Genomic DNA, 22883 nt, shown 5'->3' on the forward strand with positions numbered 1-22883 from the left:
TCTATATATATATATATATATATATATATATATAAATAAAACAAGAGAACAAATACACAACACATAAAATACTCAACACATAAAGAACAAGGCAAACAGGATCAGTTCAGCAATTAGTATCTCCAACTCAGGTCTGTGGCTCCCACAGCACTTCAGGAGCCCCTTTCTCAGTTTCCTGTCCTGTAAGATTTCAGTGCTTTGCCAAAGAGGAGTCTGATGTCTTTGGCGGGCAGACTTACGAAGCGGCACAGCACTGGAAGGGATAGAGTCAGTCAAGGGTTCTGGAGATGTCCAACAGACCAATCAGTCTCTGCGACTCCAGGCACATATCCGGACTCCTCAGGAATATGGTCACCAACCTTTTCAGGGGTTGGTTGTGAACTTGTGGGATCATGCCAGACACCATGCCATATGTCACCAATAGAGCCCTGAGTAGACTCCGGTGGTTGGTTAGAAAGAGGGGTCGGGTTTGTCTCTAGTGGTCGGCAAATGCGCTTCCTCAATTGCGAAAGGTGTCGTCGAACATAAACTCCATTCTCCAGGCAAACAAGTTACATTCTTCTTCCAAGAGGTCAATCAATTATGCCAGGAATCCAATGAGGCAAAACTCTAATTCCAAAACCATACAAGATCACCAGCATGGAATCCAGGATGGCCTGGTGGAGGAGGTGACTGTTCCTGTGGACGGACTAAATCCAGTTTGGTGCGGAGATGCCTGCCAAACATAAGAAAAGCAGGGGACAGCCCAGTAGTAGCATGTTTTGTGTTTCGGTACATGGTCAAGAAGTCCAACAGCTTCTCCTCTGACAGTCCGATCTGGTCCAGAGTGGACAGTAAGTGCTTCTTAAACGTCTGCACAAACCGATCTGCCAGCCCATTCGAGGCTGGGTGATAAGGAGCTGTTTTGTAGTGTTGGATGCTCAAGCCACTGAGGAAGGATTGAAACTCATGCGATGTAAATTGAGTTCCATTGTCTGAGACTATGGCTGTTGGCAAGCCATATTGAGCAAAGAGCTTCCTTAAGACTAGAATGGTAGCATCTGAGGTAGAAGAAGGCATTTGAAATACCTCCAGATGTGCATCTACCACGATCAAATACATTTTACCCTGGATTGGGCCAGCAAAATAAAGATGGAGTTTTGACCACGGGTCTGTCGGCCATGGCCAAGGTAGCAGGGTTCCTTTCTTTTGGGGTCGCTGAGCTGACAGCACCCAGGACATTGAGCCACATAATCTTCAATTGCTTTATCCATTTGTGGCCACCAAACATAGCTCCGGGCTCGCTGCTTCATGCGTACCACGCCAGGATGGCCCTCATGCAGTATCCTTAGCATGGTTGGTTGCAAATACTGAGGTTTAATCACTCTATTGCCCCACTGTAGGCAACCAGCGTTAGTCACAAGCTCACATTTTCTGGTAAAGCACGGAGGAAATTCACCTGGGACTTTCTCTGACCATCCAGCCTGAACATACGAGAATATCTGAGACAGGAAGGGATCTGTGGCTGTATGTCTGGCAATTAGGGAGGTGGACATGCAGGGCCGTGGCCTGTGTACTTCCAATATGCGTATATTTCTAGGTAGGTGGTCTCCAATTGGCAATCTGGAAAATGCATCTGCATTGCCATGGGCCTCGTGGGAGCGGTATCTGATAGAATAAGTATAACCTCCCAAGAATAAAGCGTACCTTTGTAAGCGAGATGCGGTTGTTGTAGAAATTCCTTTCTCAGGATTCAGTACGGACAACAGAGGTTTGTGGTCAGTGATCAGTGTGAACTCTCGTCCATAGATGTATGTGTGAAATATTTTTGTGGCCCATACAATGGCCAAAGCTTCCTTGTCTATTTGGGAGTAGTTTTATCCTGCTGAGGTTAAAGACCTGGAGGCAAAAGAAATGGGGCGCTCCGTGCCATCTGGCATGACATGGGAAAGCACGGCACCCAGTCCATAAGGTGAGGCGTCACAAGCCAAGGTGACGTGTTTCTTTAAATCGACCAGAACCTGAGAGGACTGAATGAGCTCTTTAGAAAGCCGAAAAGCTTCTTTACATTTGTCTGTCCATATCTATTGAGCTCTTGTATACAGTAAGCGATGTAACGGGTAGAGCTGGTGTGCTAGATTCAGCAAGAAATGGTGGTAGTAATTTAGGAGGCCAAGGTAGGACCTGAGCTGTGTGACATTCTGGGGAGTAGGAGCATGGGTAAGGCCTTTTCTTCAATAGTGTGTAACCCATGTCGGTCCACAGTGTGGGCACAAAATTCCAGTCGAGACTTGAAAAATTAGCATTTTGAAAGATTGGCACGTAAAGCATACCGTCGGAGTCTCTCTAGCACAGCTTCAACATTCTTTCTGTGTTCTTCATCAGTGGGACCAGTAAAGAGCATGTCATCTAGTAGACATTGGGTGAAAGGTATGCCTGCCAGGACCTCATCCATGATCCGCTGCCAGATGGCTGGAGCTGGGGCTATGCCAAAAACCATGCGATTATAGTGGAATAATCCTTTATGGGTGTTAATGGTCAACAGATGGCGTGAATCTGGGTGTTCTTCCAGTTGCAGTTAAGCTTGCTTTAAGTCTATTTTTGTAAACTTTTCCCCCCAGCCAGTGAGCCAAATAAATCTTCAAGTCGAGGCAACGGGTATTGATCCACAAGAAGTTGGTTGTTCAGGGCAACCCTGAAATCTCCACAAATTCTAAGGTCTCCATTCTTTTTCTTGACAGGCACAAATGGCGATGCCCATTCACTTCTATCAACTTTAGTTATGATCTTTTCAGCCAATAGATGGTCCAGCTCTGCTTCCACTTTCTTCCGCAAGGCAAAGGGCACTGATCTTGCCTTACAAAAATGAAGTGTAGCACCAGGATTTAAAGCGGAGGTCCACCCTAAAGTGGACCTTCCGCTCATCGGAACCCTCCCCCCCTCCGGCGCCACAATTGTCACCTTTCAGGGGGGAGGGGGGTGCAGATACCTGTACAGTACAGGTATTCTGCACCCACTTCCGGGATAGCTCTCTGCGGAAAGGGGCGTAGATTACACCCCTTTCCGCAAGTGCCCGCCCCTTTCCGCAAGTGCCCCGCTGCCTGCTGGGAAACACACAGATCCCAGAGGCAGCGGGGACCGTCCTCATTGCGCAGCGCGGCTCGCGCATGCGCAGTAGGGAACCGGGAAATGAAGCCGAAAGGCTCCATTTCCTGATTCCCATACCCAAGATGGCGGTGGCAGCACCCGACAGACGATCTAGAGATCGGCTTCGGGTGCCGACATCGCGGGCGCGCTGGACAGGTAAGTGTCATTATTTTAAAAGTCAGCAGCTGCAGTATTTGTAGCTGCTGGCTTTAAAAAAAAAAAAAAAACGCGGAGTCCCGGCGGACTCCCGCTTTAAGATAAGGTGGGCTATTTTTCCTTTTACCGATCCCAAACAGTCCTCAAAAACCTCCTTAAAGTGTGACTTCAAGTATTCAACCCAGTGGTCTACCTCAGAAAGCAATGTACATTGGGCAATGGCAAGAGGGGGCATGCCCAGGGCTTTGATCCAGTCCCTACCATACAGCGGAGGACCTCCTTTACTTACAACATAAAGGCGTAGAGGTTTACTGCACTTGTCTAATGTCACAATGGGTTTCACATATCCTAAGGGCTGTAGCAGTTCCTTGCTGTAGGTTTGTAGTGTGAGATTTGTAGGTTGGATCGGTAGGGACAGATCCGATGCCTTTATATCAGTCCATGAAATTAAGGACACAGCTGCCCCGTATCAACATCCATGGAGAGAGGACAGCCATTGAGTGTGACATCCACTTTTATCACAGGAGTGTTCCCAGCTACCCGAAACATTCCAACATGCTGGACACAGGTCTCCTCATCAGAGCTGGAGCCGTTCTTGTCACTATCCACATGAAATGTCTGTTTACGTCTACCTTTTGTGGTAGTGTTCGGGGCTTGTGAGCTGCGGCAAACACGCCCAATATGACCAGTCTTTCTACAAAGAAAACAAATGACCTCCTTGAACTTGCAAGCAGGTGCCCTGTGAGAAGTGTTACCACAATGGTAGCAAGTTGGTATCCTAGAGACAGAAGGATTAGGGTGACGAGGTTTAGGGTGATTTGGTGACGGCCGTCGTGGGTGTCGGGTGATAGCAGTGTGGAATATTTCCTCTCCCTGGCTTGCAGGAGGTTCAGGTGGTGCCTTCAGTAGGGTGGTATCCCGTGTAGCCAACTCCATGACCGTAGCAAGGTGCGTGGCTTTCGTCAGAGTCAAGTCGGGTTCTGTGAGTAAACGTTTCTGTATGGCTGGGTCGCAGAGTCCCATGACAAACATGTCACGGAGAGCCGCCTGCAGGTCTCCAAACTGACAAGTGGCAGCTGGTTTACGTAAAGCAATGATATAAGTCTTTATATCCTCCCCAGCATGACGCCTCCTACTGTAGAATATAAACCGCTCTGCGATTTCTAATGGCTTTGGGTTGTAGTGCTCATGTAGGTCTCTGAATAAACTCAGGAAAGGGCTTAGAGGCCGGCTTGTCTGGAGAAATGAAGTCTCTGAGAGGGCCATATGTAGCCTGACCCAATGCTGTGAGCAAAACGGCAACTTTCTTTTCTACAGGAACACTATTTGCTTCCATATACTGCTCCGGCCTCTCCACCCAGGAGCTCCATGATTCAGCAGCAGGATCAAATGTTTGAATAAACCCTATGAAAGCCACGTGTGCTAAAATCCACAATCCTCCCCGCCACTGTTATGTCCCTTGGACACAGGGCCTCTCAGGGTGTTGGTAGCAATGCTGCCAGTATCTGATCAGTGAGTTACACACAGGCTGGAGGCACTTCTTATCCAGGGAAGGTTTATTACAGAAAGCGATGTACATTCTTACATGGAGGAGTCATATACAACAGATCTCCCTCTAAGTATCATGCTGCTGCTTCCAGTCCCACACACTGTGACTGACTTCCTGGTACAGCCCCTGCCCCAGAATGCATCAGGAGAAAGGGGTTAAGGGTCACAGTGATTCTGCATAAACATTACAGAGAGCACTGTTGGGGGGAGCCAGGGACCACGAGGGGTCAGAGAGCACTGGGGGAGAGTATGGGGGGAGACAGGGAGGACCAGAGAGCACTGTGGGGGAATATCAGTGTGGGGGAAGCTAGGGAGCACAGAGCACTGGGGGGAGGTGGAGCACAGTGGGGGGGGAGAGCATGGGGGAGGTGGAGGGGGGAGCAGTGGGGGTATTGGACAGCACCATGGGGGGGGGCCAGGGAGCATGAGGGCAAAGAGAGCACTGGGAGGAGCCAGTGAGTAGAGGGGGTATGCAGGGAGAACTGGGAGGAACCAGGGAGCACGGGGGCAGTAAAAGAAGTTGGATAGGAGGAGCTCCGGTGGATGGATCCCATCCCAGCGCTTGCTGCAGCCTGGCCAACTGCCCAGAGAGAAAGTGAGTGCCCGGCCATGCCACCCTCCTGTGTGCCTGGATAGGAGGGGCAGCGGGGACAGCTGCATATGGAGCAAAAGTCTGATGGAGCATACACACAGTGGGAATTTCCAGCCAAAAGATTTCATTGTTCTTTTGCTGGCCGAATTTACGATCGTGTGTCCGCATCATAAGAGTATTTAAGTCGATTTACTGATAAGTCAAGTGACGCTTCTTCTCGATGACAGCTGTTATATAACCACGTAGCATCAGAGGGGGGCGGGGCCACCCATTTATCCCCACGAGGCCCCGCCCTCAGCTATATAACAGCTGTCTTTGAGAAGAAGCGTCACTCGGCAGGAGAATGCCATGGAGGCGGAGCTGTTGCATTTTTTTTTCTTTTTGGTCCGTGAGATGGATTTACATCACAGGACATTTTTTTATTTGCATTTTTTAATAAAGGACTAATCCCAAAGTGTCTCCTGTAATTTTTACAATTTTTTATATTTTTTTTGTGAAATGGTAGGGGTACAATGTACCCGTTACCAATTTACATAGGGGGACAGGGATCTGGGGATCCCCTGGTTAAAGGGGGCTACCAGATTCTGATATGCCCCCACCTGGAGACCCCCACAAGGGTTGTGGGGATGAGGCCCTTGTCCCCATAAACATGGGGACAAGATGTTTTGGGGGTGACTCCAAAGCATCCTCCCCTTCTTGAGGGCATGTGGCTTGGTACGGTTTTGGAGGGGGGTATTTCCCCCCTCTTTCCCAGCAGCCTGCCAGGTTGTGTGCTCGGATAAGGGTCTGCTGTGGATTTTGGGGGGGACCCCTACACCATTTTTAAATAAAATTGGCACAGGGTTCCCCTTAATATCCATACCAGACCTGAAGGTCCATTTTTATTTTTATTTTGGTTTGGGGTAATGCACTGGGGGTACCATGGAAACTCATTACAGCTGCAAGCAGTTTTAAATTACTTTTTTCTTTAGGAATGTCATTTTGCTGTGGTATTGTTCTAAACACAGGGAAGATGCGCTACTTTACAGGCTGATAAGAAATATGCAAAGAATTGCAGGTGATATCGATGTTTGCCTTGTTCCTTGTGTGTACTTTGTGTAGCTGAAAAGGCGCTGGCTTATTGTTTATGCAACTTTTTCAGGTCCTGACCAAGGTCTGGGGCAATACTTAAGAAACTAGCAGATATTACCAAATTAGGAAAGCTTGTGAAGGCACTCTGGCTTTGGCAATAAAGCTGACAATGCCCCATGAGTCACCAGTGTGCCTTAGCCAATGGCAGGTTGCCAAATACTACTATAAAGTAACTATGTACATATTTCCTGGTGTGATTTTGCTGTGGATCTTCTGCTGGAAGGGTCCCTCATCCGTTTGTACTGTACATCTGTAATAAATCTGTCTTCTAATCAACATGACCGGAGTTGACTGATCAGTAAGAGGAATGGAATTTTACTGACATCATGGTCCTTTCGAGCCGGAAGCAAGGATTAGGTGGTGGATCGAACGGTTCCATCCAAAATATCGGTGAGTATCAAACTCCCTCTCGCCGAGACCTAGGTCCTCCCACTCACGTTAAGTGGTAAAAAGAGGCTGGTCGGTTCCGGAACCACACCTAAGCTCTGCTACTGGACTTATTCGATCCAGTCCTCCGTCTGTGAGGCCGCGTACACACGCGGGGACTGTTCGCTCAACTTTGTCCGTCAAACAGTTTCAGCGAACAGTCCGCTCAAAATTAGCATGGACGGACTTGCCCACACACGACGAACGAACAGTTTGCTGAAACCGTGCGCGATGACGTGAACGGCACGTACGACGGGACGGAAAATACGACGTCCTATACACTGCATTACAACTTTCGGCGTGTAAATCCTTTCTGAGCATGCGCGGAACTTAGTTTGACGAACAAGCCTACACACGAGGGGACTGTTCGCTGAAACCAAGTTTCAGCGGACAGTTTTTCAGAATTTCCGAAAAACTTTGTTCAGCAGACTGTTCGCTGAAACTGTCCGCTGAAAGCCCACACACGGGCGGACTGTCCGCCGAAACACTGTTCAGCGGACAAAGTTGGGCGAACAGTCCGCCCGTGTGTACGCGGCCTGAAAGGTAAGACAGATCTTTTTTTTTCTCTTCTACTCAAGGTGATTTGGGTTTTTCAATTTATTGAGTATGCCGGCACTGTGGCTAGGTGACACAGGGGCCGAAGACAGAGGCACTTGGGGACGTTGCCTATGGTAAATAGACGTAGCCCGCTGTCCGAGACAGATTACAAAAAATATAAGGTACCGGAAGATGATTGATAATTGTTGTGAATAGTGACTACAAGTATTCTGGATAGATTACAGAGAGTCACGGTGGCCATTTCAGGTTTTCGATGGTTGGGACAAAAGAGGAAGTGAATGTGCGAGTAGGAACTTTCTCAGCAACACTTCCCCCCCATAGATCGATTCTTTTTCTCTTTTTCTCTCGAGAGCAATATTTCCAGCACTGTTCCTTTTGCTGCATTTGTTAACACATGAGACTAACTCTCTTGGTCTTTCTTCCTCATGTTTAACCTTACTGCAGCGATTATTTTTTTTTGGATTCTCTACTGAGTGTGGAGTGTCTTGATATTTTTGCTTTTCTTGTATTCTTATTGTTCATGATCCAAGGGTTGCTAGTCTGGTGATAAAAGGCCCGCTTAAATGCTAATGGTAGGGAATTTGTTTGCTAAGGCAGATATATATATATATATATATTTAAACATTTTATTGAGTTTTGAGAAACAGAACAGAAATGAAAAAAAAATTATTGCGGACGCAGCCGCCAGGTGTAGTTAATAACAAAAACATACCTAAGGTCAGGAACATTCAGGTAGGAAAATGACAATCAAGGCACGTAAATTAGGTTAAGTAGTATAAGTTACAGTTATCTAGTGACATAAATATTTTATGTGGCAAGGATAACATTTGTACTTATTTCCATATTTATAACCCATATCAGAGTGAATAGGGTGCCTTAAGTTATATGTCAACATGGGATTCATTCTGAATAGTCCTATATTCTATTACTGACAGGCATATTGTGAGGGTTCCTATAATCTGGGACGAAGAGCAAGAGGCTGTAGAACCTCTTGTACAGCCTTATTGACGCCGAGTTATAGTCCTACAGCCTGTCGTCAGTGTATGGATTAGGTAATTCTTGAGTGGGTTTTATGAGACCCACCGTGGTGGAGAATAAACCATAACTTCTGCTCCAAAGGGCTAGTAAATGAAGATTTCGGGACTCTGGTATTCCACTCCCCCTCCCTCTCACCCCAACTGGGATCTGACTGTGAGAGGGGAGGGGAGCCCAAAAATTGTTAGTGAATAATGACAACCCAATCGTCAACTGGAGATTGTGACATGAAAGGTTTGAAAGTAACTATGTCAGTGAGGTTTAGAGACAGTATAAGGGTCAACCATAGTTGCTACTAATTGTTAAGTATGGGGGAAGGGTAAAGGAGGTAGGATAAAGGGAATATAGGATAGTGAGGTACAGATGTCAAATATGCATATCCTGAAGTAGGTACGTATGTGGGAATCCCCCCCCCAGGTCAAGCTATTGGTTACATAGAAGTTTTTTGTATTCCTCTGATTGTTGAAACTGCAGCCAGCAGGCCCATGTATTCTGGAATTTATGTGAGGTTTCTTTGGCTTGATCTATTAGGGCTTCCATCTCGGCAATTCTGGATACCCTCTGCGACCAGACTGTGACGCTAGGAAGGGTGTTTGATTTCCAGTGTGTAGGGATGCAAAGTTTTGCTGCGTTAGTTAAGTGGTGCATAAGGGACTTCCTGTATTGCCTTTGGGGTAAAGAGGTGTGGTGAAGCAAGAATTGAGCTGGAGTAAATGTAGGCGTGTATGTTGTGATTTTCGCGATGAGGCGGTGAACTGCGACCCAAAAGGGTTGGATTCGGTCGCATTCCCACCAGATGTGCAAGAGAGTTCCCCTGGCTCCCTCACACCTCCAACAAGTGGGTGAGACCTGGGGATAACATTTGTGTAGCCGATCGGGAGTTCTGTACCAACGCGAGTATATTTTGTAACCGTTTTCTTGTATCGACACGTTTAAGGAGCCTTTGTGTATATTGAGCCAAATATTATCCCAATCCTCTTGAGTCAGCGTTATGTTTAGGTCATGTTCCCATCTCTGGACGTAAGGGTTTTCCGATTTAGATGGCGTTGGGGATAGCATGGTGTACAGTTGGGAGATAAGGTGTTTAACAGGGTCCCTGTTATTGCACAAGGTTTCAAATGGGGTGAAAGCTCTACTCCATTGTTGTGATGTGGACGTCTGAAGTAAAAAGTGGCGAATTTGAAGGAATTGAAAAAACGATAATTCCCATTCGGGGAAACGGGATGTGAGGGTGGAGAAAGGGATTAATTCCCCCTTGTCGAAAAAAGCTCCTGCCTTTCTGGCGGTGAATGCCTTATCGAGAGTAGTTGAACAATTAAGCAAGCCCGGAGGAAAATCTGGATTTCCATCCAGCGGGGTCATTGGGCCAGGAGTTTGAGCTATGTGTGACCTCTGGCAGACACGACTAAAGGTGTGTATGGTTGGGCCTATTAGGGGGTGTTTTAAGGTGACTGGTAACGTGGAGCGAAAGTTGATCCAGGGTAGGTGGTGTATTGGGATTGATGAAAAAGCACTCTTCCAGTCTCACCCATGCTTTAATGTCAGCATGTACGTGCCAGTCAACTATTCTGGACAAGAGGCAAGCCCAATGATACTTCTGTACATCTGGTAGTCCTATTCCCCCTTTCCCAATGGGTTTTACTAAGGTGTTCCATCTGATGCGGGGAGGCTTGTCTGCCCATAAGAATTTTAAGCAAATACTTTTGTATGTGGAAAAAAACGCTAGAGGAAGTTTAATAGGGATTGTCTGTAAAAGGTATAAGAGTCTGGGAAGGGCGTTCATTTTCAGGATCGCCGCTCTACCAAACCAGGAAAAGGATTGTTTATGCCAAAGTTCGAGGTCCTGTCTGAGGGTGTTAAGAAGTGGTAAAAAGTTTCTGGGGTATAAGTCTCCCAACTTGGCCGGAAGCTGTATACCCAGATATGTGATGGAATGCGATTCCCAACTAAAAGGAAAATTGGCTTTACATAACCGAAAAACATCTTCAGATAGAGTGATATTAAGGGCTTTAGATTTATCAAAGTTAATTTGGAGATTGGAAATTTCCTTGAACAGGGCAAAATCTTGTAATAGATTGGGAATTGTGGTGATCGGATCAGTGAGGAACAGGAGTACATCATCGGCGAAAGCCGCTACTTTGTGTTGAATATCCGTAACCTGTACTCCTTTGACAGATGGATTTTCCCTGATTCTTTGGAGCATTGGTTCCATGGAGAGAACAAAAAGTATGGGGGATAGAGGACAACCGTGTCTGGTTCCGTTGGACAGGGAGAAGGCATCCGACAGGTGACCGTTAATTTTGATTTTAGCCGACGGGGACGAATAAAGTGCTGTGATATATGCTATGACATGTTCTCCAAATCCCATCGATCGTAAGGCTGCTAGCATGTAGTCCCAAGCCATATATATATATATCTGTGTCCCTGCAGATTTGTGGTTAACCACTTCCCGACCAGCGCACGACGATGTACGTCGACAGCATGGCACGGGCAGGCATATTGGCGTACAGGTACGTCCAATATTCGTTGCCGCCGTGCCATCGGGAGCGCGCCTGCGGCGGCGCGCTCCCGCACTGGTCGGGACCCCCGTGAGTCCGGTCGCGGGACCCGCGGACTCGGTCGCCGCGGGCATCCCCGCGATCGTCTCACGGAGCGGCCGAATGGAGGAAATGCTGTATAAACAACATTTTCCCATTCTGCCTAGCAACTAGTGACGCTGATCTCTGCTCCATGTGATTGGAGCAGAGATCAGTGTACACTAAATGAAAGCCCAACCCCCCCCCACAGTTAGTAACACACCCCTAGGAACACTTAACCCCTACACTGCCACCCACTGGTTAACCCTTTCACTGCCAGTGTCATTTACACAGGAATCACTGCATTTATATAGCAGTGATTACTGTATAAATGACAATGGTCCCAAAAATGTGTCAAAAATGTCCGATGGGTCCCCGACAATGTCGCAGTCACAATAAAAATCGCAGATCGTTGCCATTACTAGTAAAAAAAAAAATAATAAAAAATTATTAATAAAAATGCTATAAAACTATCCCTATTTTGTAAACGCTATAACTTTTGCGCAAACCAATCAATAATCGCTTATTGCGATTTTTTTTACCAAAAATATGTAGAAGAATACGTATCGGCCTAAACTGAGGGAAAAAAAATTTTTTTATATATTTTTGGGGGATATTTATTATAACAAAAAGTAAAAAATAATGCGTTTTTTTCAAAATTGTCGCTCTATTTTTGTTTATAGCGCAAAAAATAAAAACCGCAGGGGTGATCAAATACCACCAAAAGAAAGCTCTATTTGTGGGGAAAAAAGGACGTCAATTTTGTTTGGGAGCCACGTCGCACGACCGCGCAATTGTCAGTTAAAGCGACGCAGCGCCGAATCGCAAAAAGTGGTCTGGTCTTTGACCAGCAAATTGGTCCGGTCTGAAAGTGGTTAAAAACAAAACAAAAAAGAGAGAGAGACATGGGGAATAGACTCTGCAAAGGTATTTCTTGCGCTTGTTTGTGTTGTTGCTGTGTACCAAATGTACCATTAGAAGGTGATAAGAAATTTATGCATGGTAAAAGTCCAAAGAATGTTAAATATTGCCGTAAGTGGGAAAAGGACTGTGGGTTTAATGGGAAAATAACAGTGAGGGGTTGTCAAGCTTTAGTAGATAGAATTAAAATGTTTGGACCAAAGGATCAGAAGCGATATGGACTTCAAGTAGCAGAGGAATGGTTGCACCAAGCGCAGAGTAGAGCAGAAAGTAAAGCTAAATCAAACCAAAGGAATAAATCCTAAATGCAGTTGCCTTTGGTTGATGGAGAAGATGATACTATGTGTATAGTGCAGCAACCACCGCCCTATCATGCCCCGCCCCCTCCACAGCCAACATATCCCACCCTGCCGCAGGGGGCTGGAACTAACCCCTTCATCCTGCAGTCACACCCTCTTCCCCTTCAAGCCTCCACTCCCCAGAAGGGACCCAACCAGCCCCCACAGGAAGGCTTGGGCATCTCCCCTATTGCACAAGCATCCCATGACAGCCCTAGGTTAAACAGATCCATGATAGAGACATTAATGGAAGCCATTGCTAAGGGGTGGGCACAGGCGGGGGAAACAGCCCGAAATCGAAGATCTCCCACAAGATACCCTGGGGAGGACGATGAGGAGAATATGCGCCCTCTGATTGAGGTCCCTAATCCATTGGCAGGTCAAAACATAAATGGACAAGTCCAGCCTCTTACTATGACCGTATATTGGCCCTGGACTGAAAGTGATGTACAAAAAGCCACCGAACATATTAAGCACCCCAAATTAGGTCCAGCAGAATTTGTTGAAAATATTCAAGGGCTACGAGATAGCTATAAACTAAATGGGGTGGAGGTAGAGCGGGCAATCAGACGTGTATTGGGGCCAGATTGGGCCTCAGTAAAAGGAGACTGGGAACCATGTGCAGTGGACCACCAAGGGAATAGGGAACTCCCTCTTGCTCCAAATCACTCAGATTTAAATGCGAGAGTAAATAATCTTCTCCAACGAATAACTAATAGATTCATCCAGCACACAGATTGGCAAAAGATCAATATGACTGCACAAGAGGATAAGGAAAACGTTAACGATTATTTAAATAGATTAAGGGAAATTTTCAAATCATACTCCGGGTTACCGGAATCAGAGGACGGTAATAATGCATATCAGCAACAGCTGAAGATTACTTTTGTTAACCACTTGCTTACTGGGCACTTAAACCCCCCTCAGTCCCAGACCAATTTTCAGCTTTCAGCGCTGATGCACTTTGAATGACAATTACGCGGTCATACAACACTGTACCCAAATGAAATTTTTATCATTTTTTTCCCACAAATAGAGCTTTCTTTTGGTGGTATTTAGTTACAGCTCGGAGTTTTATTTTTTGCTAAACAAAAAAAAAAAGATGCAAAAAAAAAAAAATCATGTTTAATAGTTTGTTATAAAATTTTGCAAACAGGTCATTTTTCTCCTTCATTGAAGTGCGCTGATTAGGCGGCACTGATAGGCTGCACTGGTGGGCACTGATAGGCTGCACTGGTGGGCACTGATGGGCTGCATTGGTGGGCACTGATGGGCTGCATTGGTGGGCACTGATGGGCTGCACTGGTGGGCACTGATAGGCATAGTTAAGGCGGCACTAATAGGCACAGATAAGGCGGCACCGATGGGTACAGATAAGGCGGCACTGATGGGCAAAGATGGGCACAGATAAATTGGCAGGGATGGGTGGCACAGATGGGTGGCACGGATGGGTGGCACGGATGGGCACTGATAGGTACCACTGATAGATGGGACTGATGGGCACTGATAGGTGGCACTGATAGGTGGCTCTGATAGGTGGCACTGCTGGGCACTGATGGGCGGTACTGCTGGGCACTGGTAGATGACACTGATGGGCACGGATAAGTGGCACTGGGGTGCAGCACCTTTGAGGCAGATTGTGGGCACTGCTGGGTGGCACTGTGGGTGGCACTGCTGGGTGGCACTGTGGGCACTGCTGGGTGGCACTGACGGGGGGCACTTACTTTTTAGACATGTGGCACTGCAGGGGGCAGGTGGGCACTGGCAGGGGGCAGGTGGACACTAGCAGGGCTGGCCGTGATCGGGACTGATGTCCCGATCACGGCCGCCGGTGATCGGCTTTTTTTTTTCTCCTTGCGCTGACAGCGCGAGGAGGAATAATAGCCAATTACTGGCTCCGTTATATCACATGATCAGCTGTCATTGGCTGACAGCTGATCACGTGATAAGTGGTCGGGATCGACCCCTTGCACGGATCGGTGATCAGGCGAGTCTCATGGACTCGCTGATCACAGATCGCGCCGCGCGCGCCCCTCAGGGGGCGCGCAGGCCGCTCGTGCACGGGACGACGTCAATAGACGTAGTCCCGGAAAAGGAGATCCGCGCTGTAGCCATCATTTGGCTATAGCGCGGATCTCAAGTGATTAATGGATTAAAACCAGAGCACAAAGAGTATATCACAAAAAGTATGGTCACATATAGAACAGCTGGAGTGTTAGACACATTACAATGGGCAAAACATAATGAAAGTTGGCTTAAGGAGAAAGGAAAGAAGAATGTGAAAGTGAAAGTTTTCTTGTAAGGTGACGATAATGAGGATGATGGGGAGGAATATACTGTTGATGCCGCGCCAGAAAACAGAGGGAGAGGTTGGGGCGGCAACAGGGGGAGAGGAAGGGGCAGGTATAGAGGAAGAGGTAGGAATGAAGGAAACAGAGAAGGATGGCAAGATAGGGAATGGGTAAAAAAAATAGTATGTTGGACATGCCACCGACAGGGACATCTGGCCAGAGACTGTCCAGAGGGATCAGGACCCCTGCAGGACAGAATGACTAGACATCGAGAGCATAAGTCACCTGGGTAGGGTAGGATATGTGGATAACCTACAGCAGGTGACCCTGAAGATTGAAGGGAAAGAAGTTACGTTTTTGGTAGATTCTGGAGCATCCAGGACATTAATACATCCAGAGGACATACCACAAATAAAACAATCCACAAAATCAATTTTGGTACAGGGAGTAAATAGTACACCAGTAAGAGAGGCCCTGTCTGAATATGTCACAGTAGAACATCCCAGGATAGGGATGCGAGTAACTACTAGGGTAATCCTATCAACTGTATGCCCAGTAAACTTACTAGGAAGAGATTTGATGTCAGCAATGCACATGTCAATACATGCACAAGACACGGGGTTCACAGTGAAGGTGGGGAAAGAACATGTTTTCCACCCATGGGATGAAAACTATTACTATTACTCACTAGATGCATACTTTAAAGACAAAATTACTTCAGAAACAATCGAGAAAATGGTTAAACATACAAGGGAAGTCATGGGGTCTAAAAGGTCAGTAGATTTCCAGCCAATGGGCAGAGTGCATTGCACTATGTGGGTTAAAAAGACACCAGGACCGGACAGAGACTATACCTCACACTTCTTTTTGAAAAAGGAAGTGGTGTTACAGTTAACTAATGTCTATTGGAACAATGAAGGGTTTTGTGCATCATCTTGTGCTCTGCCACCAGAGGAAAAGGATTTGTTTAAGGAAACAACCCCCCATCTGTCCCTCAGTAAACCAAAAGATAGGGCTTGGGTGGATTGTGGGGATTTTGTAAAACAATGCCAGGAATTGCAAGACTGGAAGCAGACAAGGATACCAGACATGTATGAAAGTTATTCTACTGGCTACTTCTGTCAGTGACCCAGGGGAGATGAGGTCACTCACCACTACACCATCTGCCCATGTGCGAAAGACCATAACACCATGATATTTGGTGACTGATGCTGATCCTTTGGACCAGGTTCCAGAGAAACTCTGGACCAAGGGACCGGCAGATGTAGGACTTATTAAGGGAGTCCAGCCAGTGACTATCACTCCAAAATCACACCAATGAAATTGTTATCATTTTGTTCGCACAAATAGAGCTTTATTTTGGTGGTATTTATTCATGACTCCGTTTTTTATTTTTTGCGTTATAAGCGCAAAAAAAGCGGAAATTTGGAAAAAAAACAATATTTTCTTTTTTCTATTTTAAAAGAAATCCAATAAAATCTAATTTTGTCATAAATTTAAGCCAAAATGTATTCTGCTACATGTTTTTGGTAAAAAAAAATTCCGTTAAGTGTATAATAATTGGTTTGTGTGATCAGGGACATATGTACGCAAATGATCATGTACATATGTGTGCAGGTGATCACGTACATATGTGTGCAGATAATCATTGGGACATGTGATTTTAGTGGGACATATGTGGGGGACATGTTTTTATTATTAGGGACATGTGTTTTTATTATTTGGGGACATGTATGTTTTGGGGACATATGTGGGGACTGTGTTTGTACTGTGTGGTGTGTTGTGTGTTTACACTAGACTGGTGATCAGTGAGTAAAAATCTGTAAAAAACAGCTCATACTCACTGATCATCAGCCGGCTGCAGCGATCTGCTCTCCTCTCCTCAGCGATGACTTCTGTGTGAGGAGAGGAGGAGCCGATTGCCTAGCAACCGGCTGTTTGTTTACATCACATGACGGCCGTGATTGGACACGGCCGTCATGTGATCAGGAGGGCCAATCACAGAGCCCTCCTGCCGATCTGAGATGCACCGTGTCCGGGTGACACGAGCACATCGGGATCGCGCCACTGCGCGGGCACGCGCGATTCCGCTCCTTCTGAAGGACGTTCCTAAATGTCCAATCAGAAGTAGACGGCTCCCACCCGGCCGTATATGTGCATTAGCCGGGTGGGAAGTGGTTAAGTAGTGCAGCATTCTTGACCCATGGAGTAACACATGTGTCAAACAGGGGGATGAGTGAGATACTAAATAAAGTGGTAGCAGCCTGGCTTTACAAACTACTCAAAAACTTTTTGTTCTCAATGCATTATATGTGCAAGACACAATGCTCAGGGAGGCATAAGACCATGGAAAAGGGAAGTTCCCCACACCTCAATATCCATTCCAACACATTTGCATGGATTTTATTGAATTAGACAAATGTGAAAGGAAGAAATATTGTTTGGTAATCATTGATGCATTGACCAAATGGGTAAAGATATTCCCCACAGGAAGTGCTGATACCTTAACAGTATCCAAAGCCTTACTAAAATATATCATTCCACGATTTGGGATACCAGAGAAGATTTATAGTGATAATGGTCCACATTTTGTAAATCAGACCATAAAACATTTAACAGAAGTGATGGGTATAGAAGTAAAGAATCACTGTGCATATCACCCTCAGTCAGCAGGGCTCGTAGAAAGACATAATGGGATATTAAAGAGCAAGCTAAAAAAGGCTATGGCAGAGACAGGGAAAGATTGGATGTACTGTTTCCCACTAGCTATTTAAGCATGCACATCACCCCCACTAAGGAGGGGCTGGGTCCATTTCAAATGATGTATGGTAGACCTTATAAAATACCTTTATTACCAAATGAAACCCACATAGAGGAAGTGGAGAGAACCTTAGCAGAATACATGTCAAGGTTATTAAAACAGAAAAAAATTAACCAAGTGTGTTCCATTCCAGAAGGAGAGCCCATAGGAGAAGATAAAGTACAAATCGGAGACTGGGTCCTCATCAAGGTGATCAAAAAGAAGCACTGGCACTCCCCTAAGTGGGATGGACCATATCAAGTACTCCTTACTACTCCCACCGCAGTAAGAATTGCTGAAAGGACTACCTGGATTCACCAATCCCACTGTAAAAAGGTAAACATAGGCAGAGTAGGGACAGAAAGACTGAAGGAGGGGGAAAGCCCAACTACAAAGGGAGGCAGATAAAAGGTCTGCTTGTCTCAACCTTGGTGAAGAAAAGGCCCTATTTAGGCCCCCCTCACTTCAGATAGGATGGTAGGGATTTTGTTCCTCGTGGCAGCATTGGTGACTCTAGGTGAGCCCTCTATACGGGGAGGTAGGAGACACGGGAGGATAGTGGAACCAATCAATTGGGAAGAGACAGGAAGAGCATTGAACCTCACCTTTGTTGAGGGAACCACCAGTACTATACAGGTGGATTTCTGCTAGATGACAGATTGTGGAGATAAGGTAGAAGCAGGTAAGCTGACCTGGGCAGACAAATACGTGTGCTACTTGACTGGAACTACCGGGTGTACTACTTGGGATTCAGTCATGTGGACAACTGCAGCCCAGGATTGGGGATATGAGATCCCAGCAGCAGGAGATTTAAAGAATAGATTAACCATAACTAAAGGGGCCCACTCTCCCTGTACGGAACCAAAGAATTGCAATATATTATTGATTTTCCCTGACGGACCCTAAACTAGAAGATCAGAGGTTATACCGTATAGGAGCTTGGATATCAGGAACTGATCTATGGGAAAATTCTTCCTTGAAGTCAAACCCAAGAATGAGACAAACAAGAAGAAAGAATTAGCTAATGAGGACCAACTTACAGTAGAGGTATTAGGACCCACAGTGAGATTCACCAATCTCACAGTGGAAGAAACTATAATATTAGAAACAGGATACCAGGATAAGAATGAATGGCTTGAATGGTTAATATATACTGCTAATACCCTTAAAAAAGAGAACTGCTTGGTCTGTGCAGGGGCCAGACCCCAGCTAGCTACAGTGCCCTTTCCCTTAAATAATAATACAGATCCAGATGGCTTGGGGTGTATGCTAAAGCTGTATCAAAAAAACATACAAACCTATAAATGTAGAGGTATATCTCTCATTTACAACCTACTTCGATCTAAACGAGAATTCATAAAGTCCCCAAATATACTATCCTGGGAAAAGGACCTAGATACAACGTTTGACATAAGCCACTGGCGTACAGCGTTGAGATACAACTTTAAGGCCACGAGCTGCATTAATCACTGGGAATTGACCCAAAAAATGTTAACAAAATGGTACAGGACCCCCTTTCAATTAGCTAAGATGTTCCCTACGCACTCCATACTATGTTGGAGGAATTGTGATACACCTGGAACAATTCTACATATTTTTTGGCAATGTATGAATTTGATCAGCTATTGGAGGAAAATATTTACCATTCTAGCAGAAGTCACGGGGATACTACAAACACCAAATCCAGCACTGGCACTCCTTCATATAGGCAGGGCAGGACTTACCATTGGGCTTGACTGGGCTCAAGCCCATGGGCCCCGCCCAATAGGGGGCCCCGTGGGCCCCCCGCCGAGATACATAGCCAAGTGTACTCGGCTCGGCTCTGCTCACAGTCACGCCCAGTCCCGCCCTATGATGGACATAACACAGGGACTGGGCATTACTGTGAGCGGAGCCGAGTACACTTGACTACTCTTGGCTCCGCTTAGGACTGCGAGAGGACCCGAGAGCCGCTGAGAGGACCCGAGAGCCGATGAGAGGACCGGAAAGCTGCTGAGAGGACCCGAGAGTCCTCTCTATCTCGGCGGCGCCATTTTTAAACTTCAAGACTGCAATGACAAGGCTGCAAATGATAAGGCTGCAAATGACACAGGACAAGGCTGCAGATGGATGGACAAGGCTGCAGATGGACACTGATAAGGCTGCATTGATGGGCATTTAAATGTAAGTTTCTTCCTTAAACTTCCCTCCTAAAAGTTTTTTTTTTTTAAATTTCCTAAGCTTGGGGTACGTGTTATACGCCGGCACGTGTTCTATGCTGATAAATACGGTAATGTATAGAAGATAGGGCCCGAAAGTGACTCAAGCCCAGGGGCCCCCACCACCCTGAGTCCTGCCCTGCATATAGGCATACATGAATACCCCTCCCAATATAGATCGGTGGTCACTCATATCTTAACTACTGCAAAGCTTATCATAGCCAGACACTGGAAAAACGCCCTCTCCCCGAACCCCTCAGAAGTAATGGCACAAGTGAATCTTAACTATCACTACGAAAGACTATTGTCGATCAGAAAAAATTTGTGTGCAACTTTTGACAAAAACTGGAATTGTTGGAAAGACTGGTACGGTCGTTGAAACATAACCCTGTTTCTCCTTCCCCATCCTTCCCTATCCTACCCTTTTGATTTTTTACGCCTATTTCTTCTACAACAATACTCCTATTATATAGCATCTGATAACTGGTTAGGAAACAGAGACACTATTGCAATAACAATATGAGTTGATATATGATAGCTTTATATCCCCTTCCCATGTCTATCCTCCTCTGGGGCAGTGTGAGCCTAATTGGGCGCCAGAGGGGGCTAGATAGGGACCCAAGACGAGGTGACCAGCTGGAGTTGACACTGTTATTATTTAGTATTCATAATGGTAACTGTTTGTTCGCATTAACGGTATTAATCTCATTCATGTTTACACTGTATATTGATGCCAAATGTTACAATGTAAAATAGTATATGACTTTATCCGATACTATCTGATGTATCTGTTATTCTTCAATAAAAATTATATTAAAAAAAAAAAAAAAAAACATACAAACCTGACACCAACACTTCCTGTCACACGTTAAGTTTGTTGTTTCCCCAGGTTCAGAGACCTCAGATACCCCCAGCTGTCATGGCATACCCTGGCAACTTTACTTGTTTTGCACCAGAGGCGGCTCTAGGCTTTTTTGAGGCCTTAGGCAAAACCTAGACATGAGGCCCCACTCCTGCCCATAATGGGAAAAATAATTCAAGCGATAAAAAAATGAACCGTATAAATTACATATATTAAGAGCTTTAAAGTGCTGGTGTCAGTGCTCTTGGTGCTGGTGTCAGTGCTCTCGGTGCTGGTGTCAGTGCTCTCTATCTCAGTGCTGGTGTCTGTGCTCTCTATCTCACAGGCAATGTTAAACCGCTGTCGATCTGAGCTTAATGCTGCAGCGACATTGTTGTCAGCAGAGGCGGCTCTTCAATTAGGCTGTCGGGAGGCCCCTGTGAGTGTGAGGCCTTAGGCGACCGCCTTATTTGCCTAATTAGAGAGCCGCCTCTGTTTTGCACTTCCGGGGAATGAGAGTTGCACAGATTTGGGGTCTTTACCGGATGACTACTGCATGGAGAGGATTAACAAAATTGTAAAGGGAGAGGGTGACGACTGGGTTGAGCACGACACCCAGAGAGCGGACGTCTGGTGCTTATGCGGAGATAAGAGGCTCAGAACGAGAATCCCAGCCAATTCCCGAGGGGATTGTGCCCTAGTACAGCTGGCAATGCCTCTGCGCTTACTGTCAGAGTCCCCTTGGAAGAAGGGTCACCAGAGGAGCAGAAGGGACACCTCTCCCGCAGGGTCTTTTGACCCCCAGATCTACATGGATGAGATTGGGGTTCCACGTGGAGTGCCGAGCGAGTTTAAGGCTAGGAATCAAGTGGCAGCTGGATTTGAGTCTCTTCTTTGGTGGGTGACAGTAAACAAGAATGTTGACTGGATTAACTATATATACTATAACCAACAAAGGTTTGTAAACTACACCAGGGATGCAGTTAAGGGATTAGCAGAGCAATTAGCCCCTACCTCTTTGATGGCATGGCAGAATAGGATGGCATTAGATATGATCCTAGCAGAAAGAGGAGGGGTCTGTAAAATGTTTGGCGATATGTGTTGCACCTTTATTCCTAACAATACAGCTCCTGGAGGAACCGTGACTAGAGCCCTCGAAGGATTGACAGCTTTATGGAATGAATTCGCAGAAAACTCGGGTATTAATGATCCATTCACAAATTGGCTTGAAGGTTGGTTTGGGAAATGGACCAGACTTGTCACCTCATGTTTGATCTCTATCGCCGTGGTTTTAGCCATCTTAGTCATTTGTGGATGTTGTTGTATTCCCTGTATTCGAGGACTCTCTCAAAGATTAATTGAGACAGCCATGACCAGGACAATGTACCACACAGATCCCCAAGGAGAAGATATCTATGATGATGAGAGTACTCCTCTGAATGAAGTAAGGTCTGAAAACCCAGTTGTGGAACGGGCCTGCACTGAAATAATAAATTGAGGAGGCAAATATAGATATCAGAGGAGGGAATGATAAGAAATATGCAAAGAATTGCAGGTGATATCGATGTTTGCCTTGTTCCTTGTGTGTACTTTGTGTAGCTGAAAAGGCGCTGGCTTATTGTTTATGCAACTTTTTCAGGTCCTGACCAAGGTCTGGGGCAATACTTAAGAAACTAGCAGATATTACCAAATTAGGAAAGCTTGTGAAGGCACTCTGGCTTTGGCAATGAAGCTGACAATGCACCGTGAGTCACCAGTGTGCCTTTGCCAATGGCAGGTTGCCAAATACTACTATAAAGTAACTGTGTACATATTTCCTGGTGTGATTTTGCTGTGGATCTTCTGCTGGAAGGGTCCTTCATCCGTTTGTACTGTACATCTGTAATAAATCTGTCTTCTAATCAACGTGACCGGAGTTGACTGATCAGTAAGAGGAATGGAATTTTACTGACACAGGCAGACTAATGCCGCGTACACACGACCGGACTTTTCGAGGGACTAGGTCCGACAGACTTTCGACGGAGTTCTGATGGAGTTCTGATGGAGTTCTGATGGAGTTCTGATGGAGTTCTGACAGAGTTCTGATGGACTTTCCGAATGAACGGACTTGGTCACACACAATCACACCAAAGTCCGACGGATTCGAACGTGATGACGTACGACCGGACTAGAATAAGGAAGTTCATAGCCAGTAGCCAATAGCTGCCCTCACATCGGTTTTTGTCCGTCGGACCAGCACACACACGAGCGGATTTCTCGGTAGGAACTGGGTCCGGCGGAGTTCTGGCGGAAAAATTTGAAACATGTTCCATTTCTAAAGTCTGTCGGATTTTTGCAAATTAAAAG

At 46.0% G+C, this 22883-nt stretch overlaps 1 protein-coding gene across 6 annotated transcripts in view; it reads right to left on the bottom strand.

Moving 5' to 3' along the window:
* Positions 1 to 22883, bottom strand: part of LOC143981586 (uncharacterized) — a 99801-nt gene that overhangs the window by 49206 nt on the left and 27712 nt on the right. The window lies entirely within an intron of this gene.

This window comes from Lithobates pipiens, unplaced genomic scaffold, assembly GCF_037356315.1.
Source record: "Lithobates pipiens isolate NorthernLeopardFrog02 unplaced genomic scaffold, aLitPip1_a1.2 Scaffold_16, whole genome shotgun sequence".
Classification (NCBI taxonomy): Eukaryota; Metazoa; Chordata; class Amphibia; order Anura; family Ranidae; genus Lithobates; species Lithobates pipiens.